The 6000-nt window shown below is 34.5% G+C and overlaps 1 protein-coding gene across 14 annotated transcripts in view; it reads right to left on the reverse strand.

Annotated features, from left to right (window-relative positions):
* Glut1 (Glucose transporter 1) overlaps positions 1-6000 on the reverse strand; it is a 26524-nt gene that overhangs the window by 18650 nt on the left and 1874 nt on the right. For 8 of the 14 annotated variants that reach the window (XM_085661554.1, XM_085661556.1, XM_085661555.1 and 5 more), the window contains exons 1-2: positions 3653-3996; positions 1477-1851 (exon numbers count right to left, since the gene is read on the reverse strand). The gene's annotated coding sequence lies outside the window, so the exon portion shown is untranslated. Of the gene's footprint in view, positions 1-1476; positions 1852-2561; positions 2582-2659; positions 2812-3652; positions 3998-6000 lie in introns of those variants that run through there. The other 6 variants (XM_035885054.2, XM_085661549.1, XM_085661550.1 and 3 more) reach the window with 4 other exon arrangements.

Below are 6000 nucleotides of genomic sequence, written 5' to 3' on the forward strand. Positions count from 1 at the left end.
GTTAAATTTACTATCGAATCGTGAAACCATCGAGAAGCATCTTACCTTAAGAATATTTTTTTCTTAGATCAGTCAACGACGTTTGTGTGATAATTCATTAAAATACTTGTTATTGTAGTAGACAGACAGGAAAGAAGGAAGAAAAGAAGCAAGTAAAGAAGGGAAAAGGAGAAGAATATTCACGCAAACTAGCGACGGGATTTCATAAAATCCCGTAGTCTGCCAGTAGGCATGTCTTGCGTGCAACGCTCTCTCTGTTAATAGCGTGTCTGATAGTTTTGAATACTACGAGTCAGAAGTTGAACTCTTAGACGAGCAACAAAGGGTATGCTCAAAAATAGAAGACAGCAGATATCATGTATTCGTATTAGTATCAATGCGATCGTTTATTAGTGCGATGCGTGAAATTGGAAAGGGCTAACTAAGTTACTGCAAGATCATACTGCAGTAATTAAATATATAAAGACTTTACACGCACGATTGGCGATAGAGTGCCACGTTAGTAATCTATAACGTTGCAGGAGATTTGCTTTTAATACAAAAGAATAGGAAAATTGTTGTTATTGTTTTGAATTAAAAAAATATTATATACGATCAGTACGATGTATAATGATTTAATTAAAATTCAAGTAAGAATTAAAAGAATAAACTGAAGGAAGGATCGACGTAATAGATCGTGTAAATAAATAGTTACCTGTGTTCTTAGGCATAACTATCGTTTCTCGATACGCATTATTAGTAATTTCTGCGGTATTATTTTTTATGTAACTCATTGCAGATAAGGATCGAAGATGATTTAAACTGATACGATTGATCGAATCAATGATGATTCATTTCAATACGTTATTAAAATATTGACGAGATTAATCTGCATAATATGTTTACCTTTCTTAATAACATTTTTTTATCTCTAACTTATATATTCGTTATCACCTATTCCGATTTTTCTTTTATCTAGTAATAGTCACTATATCTCTTGAATTCCTTTTTAATCGAATAGAAATGAAAATGACGCAAGATTCCTCAAAATAGTTAATATTGGTCCATGTTTTTTCATAAAGAATGAAACGTCAAGACCACTTGACGATTTGTGAAAAGAAAAAAAACAAAGAAAAAAGAAAAATAGAAAAAAAGAAGAATAATCAGATATGAAGAGGGCAATTACGAAATCATTATCAAGATATTGTATCGCGTAATAATTTACTATTCCATCAACGAGATTGCACTTCCCCCGCCACTGAAAATGTACACTGCGATGTAATTATCGTAATTTTTCTTATTGAATGACCGTTCAATAATAACGCGAATAATGCAAATACGAGATTGTCGCCTATAATACAGTTCTTCATCGGGTATTATGACTTATCAGTAAATAAATCTAATTACACACACACACACACACACACACACACACACACATGTATATGTATATATATCTTTTTTCTTTTTTACAGAGTAAAAATATAATGGACTCACCTTAGTAACTTTGCAAGCCATCGTGCCAGGCGATTAGACGAGGCGCCAACAACGTTTCTCTCTTCGATGTATATCTCCGAGCGACGTACGCCACGATTTCACTTTTCGTTTTCCTTTTCGTCCCTATCGTTTCGACTCCCGTTCTCGCGAAAAGAACAAACGAGCGTATTTTATTTCCTTGATATTGTAACAGGAAAGTAAGATGCGCGAGGAGGTGTGTGGATGCTTTTTCACGGCGCTCGATGTTAAGCGAAATTAACGAAGAAGAGGACGACGTTTTTGTCACCGTTGAAGCACTTAACGAGTGCTTTCTACCAAAGCCCACTCTTCAATTTGATCGATTTCGGCTTCGTTTCGACATACGAATTATTTGACCTGAAACGAGAAGACAAATATAGATATTATCGTTCGTTCTTTTTTTTTTTTTTTTTTTTTTTTTTTTTTTTTTTTTTTTTTTAACATGTTTCACTTATCGTTATCATGTTTACAATAACTAATAAATTTTTCTACACGCACGGAACAAATGGTAAACGTTTCAAGTGCCTCGCGCTTAATAAAAGCTTAATAAAAATATAATATCGTGGTAATATTTCATTGCGTTATTTATTATCTTATTGAACTTTTGCCTATTAGATTATTCGATTATTAACTATAATTAGATGTAATCCTAAATTGGAGAATATTTCAAAATTTACGGAAACTCCATACGCGTAACTTCAATATAAACAAATTAATTTTTATTCATCTTCATTTTTTCCTTCAACATTTACGTATATATGTTTATTGCAAAGGAGGATTTTCATTTCTTAATTGAAACGTATAATAATTTTATCATCTCGTTAGGAAAATATAGAGATTTCAAAATAATTTTGAGTAGGAGAAATAAATTACGAGAGGAATGCGAAGAATGTTCGATCGTTATCGATAAAAGAAAAGAAAAGTGGGAATTATCGTAAGATCGATAAATTCATATCACAATGGAAGAGTGCATTTTAATCTATACGATCAACGCATTATTTCTTTTCTTTCTTTAATGGGTTTCTTCTAACGATTTTTAGACTAAAATATAAGTTGCAACAAATTACATAGTTGGCTCTTGGTTTTCACTAGTTTTCCTGAATAGATAATTTGCCGACTTTCTTACGAACACCCAAGTATATATTCCTTTTCTTCACCTACTTACGTTACTCTTACTATTTCCATATTTTTTCACATTATCACAGACAATATATGTTTTTAACGAAGTAACGAACACTGGACGACCATATCAGATACTAATAGATGATGAAATCATAAGACGAATGGAAGCTATTCAGCATTCAAGGCCGTTCGAAAGTAAATCCACGATTCAATATGGTGAAATCCTAAAGGGTCATTTACGTTTCTGTTGTTTCTCCTAGCGTCATTATTCTCTCACAGTTTATAACGAATGAGATTAACTTTATGATAGCAATCAACGACTATCACAGTACCATGGATATTAAGTTTAATGCCAGATTTTCTGTTTGTCTCTCCCTCTCTCTCTCTCTCTCTCTCTCTCTCTCTCTCTCTCTCTGTCTCCCTTTCTATCTCAAGTTTCTCTATGTTCAAGTATCAAGTTAGTATTCTCGCATTATCATTAATAAACATATCACAATATCACAGAGTAGGAAAAATGCCTTTTGTATATTTTTTCTTTGTATCGACTACTATGTCGCCTACTTTTATTATCAACTTTTGATTAAAACTTGCGACAATAGATAACTAAGGCGTACGAACTCTTGGACCTTTCGTGTGCCCACGTACATATATATAGATATTCTCGTTTATCGAATTGTTTAATCATATAGAAAAAAAAAAAACAAAAAAAAAAAAACAAAAGTCCAAATCTTTTCAATAAATATGAATTATAAGTTATTTCCTATATAGTATCGTTAAGGGAAATAAATCGATGAAACGAAAGGAAAAGCTAATTCTTCTGTCCTTTCGTGTTTCGTTGAAAGAATTTCGTTACGCCATGATTTGACACGGTTGAAAGCGCATCACTCTCACGGTAACAAGCTGTAACTATCGGAGAGTACAGCGAACTTTAAAAAAAGTTAACGGTTGATAGCAATAGAAAGGTGTGTAGCAGAGAATATATATGTCATATAGGGGGTACATTCATACATTTGAAAGAAAAGAGAATATGCCGTACCTTTTTCTTGTACACACAGTTGACTCTTGTAAATGCAGGCAGACACGTATGTACATACGTACACGTCAATAATACGGAATCTATATGGGACACGCACGCGTATTATTAGATTTTCGCGTACGGACCGCGCACACGGATCGTTACGAGGAGGCTAGCAAATACGTCCTCGTGAACGTTGAATCTCTGAGTGGAGCTTGGAGGGGGAAAAAGAAGAAAAGAAAAAGAAAAGATAAAAAGTAGAAAAAAAAAAAAAAAGACAAGGAGGTAAGAATGGAAGAAGTGAGGCTTGAGCGCGAGTTTAGATAAGCGAGGTCATTCCGGCAACGGTTCTCGCTCGACTAACGAGTGCATAACCATTGAGGTCTCTACGAGATTCCTCGAATCTCTCCCTACCACTATTATTTACGCCCTACTCTTTCTCTCATCATTTGAATTTACGTTCGAGGCTCTCGTTCAGTTTCCTTATATTCCTTATATAGATATACCTATCTACGTCTCTTGGAATCGTTTGTACGCGTATTTGTTGCGCGTTGGTCGCGTTTCCTACCAACAAAACGATCGCTCTGACTCGCGTTGAAGCTGTCAAGATTTCTAATAGATAATTTCGTTGATCGGTATATACCTACATATATGTACATATGTATTCACCGTTGAATATAACCAAGCAGCAGGTGTTGAGCATTCATTGTCTTGCATTATCGCTAGGAGGAATTCTTTAAACGTTTAAAGAAAAACTTGACTCGTAACTCGAGAACGAGTTACATTGTTTCCCCATCGACTCTCACGTCGATCGATATCTTCATTCTCCGAAGAGCAATGCCTTGTAAAGTTCTCCGATCGCGGGGAAAATTTAATTCGTTGGCCTGACAATGTGAGGACATCACGTTACTCCATTAACATTATTTTTCTCATTTCGAAAAATTATCCTTGTAACCGTCACAATTAACGTCGTTTCTACGTTTATGCAACAGAGTTAAATAACGATTCGTGGTTAAATAAAAAGAAAAGTGGAACACAAACGAGCGTACATGTGTATTATATCGCATGATCGTCGAACGTAGTGCGTAAATTTAGGTTGACATCGTTTTATATCTGAATGACCTTTGGGATATTTTTTTCTTTTTCCTTTAAATTTCTCGAAACGTCGAGTTATTCGTATTTCAATTCTTTAACTAGTTAGCTTCGATGTAACCAATCTCTTAACAAAACATTTCATAATTTTATCAACGCATAACTTTCAGTCAACAACATATTCTCTTACTCTTGCTTTTCTTTCTTCTTTTTTGTTTTTTTTTTTTCTCGGGATCAAACTGGCTCCTGTTTCATCGTTATTGTAAATATGCATTGATTCAATAAAAATGATCTTCAAGAAGGAGAAACATTTAAAATTGGAGTAACGCCAATGGATTCTATCTCTCCCTCTCTCTTTCCATATAATATGCTTCACTATGCGAGACATATAATATCGTTGACGGGATTTACACGAGCCTCAAAAGCTGTAATGGTAAAACCACCTCTATAAATCCCTCTATAGTAAGTTGACGATAGTCTAGCACATGAATGTCGACCTATCGGTTACCTCGATGCATCCTGGGTAGAACATCCCTGAGATATACCACAGGAGGTAGAGATACGCGATAATTAACAGATTGCATGACGGTAGCCTATTTTCAGGCTTTTAACCAGCGTGACATATCATCGGGTCAAGTACGTATCGTAAGTTAGCGATCTTGAAACATTTTCGTAAGTTCGATCTATTCAATGTTTGATCTTCAATCGGAAAACGAAAAAGTTCAAATATATATATATATATGTACATATAATGTATATATATGTAGATATATATATATATATATATATATATATATATATATATAACATGGGTGATCGATCAAGTAAATATGAAAGTAAGTAGGTCACGAGCATACGCGCCCGTCGGCTAAGACTTTCCTCCTCTTTCCCCCTTGGCCCTTCACCGTAGATCCTAAGGCAAACTTCTCGAATTTACTGCGAACTTTTTGGCCGCTGTCAGCCACGAAGATTTATTAAAAACTACGTACTGCTGACGATGAATCGTCACAAACGTTCCATTCTCTCTCTCTCTCTCTCTCTCGAGAGAGAGAGAGAGAGAGAGAGAGAGAGAGAGAGAGGGAGAGAGAGAGAGAGAGAGAGAGAGAACTCTTGCACTATGATATATTATTTCCTTTACTTTACATATCTCGAAAAGTTCTCTGCTTTAGACCTAGAATAGAAAATGTTAATCGTTACATTTTTTTATTTGTTTATTTTGTCTGCATATATCAATAATTTTCTTACGGAGATTCGTATTCGATTTCACGAGTTTAAAG

The sequence above is a fragment of the Vespa mandarinia genome, chromosome 15 (assembly GCF_050613455.1).
Source record: "Vespa mandarinia isolate Hongniang chromosome 15, ASM5061345v1, whole genome shotgun sequence".
Taxonomy (NCBI): Eukaryota; Metazoa; Arthropoda; class Insecta; order Hymenoptera; family Vespidae; genus Vespa; species Vespa mandarinia.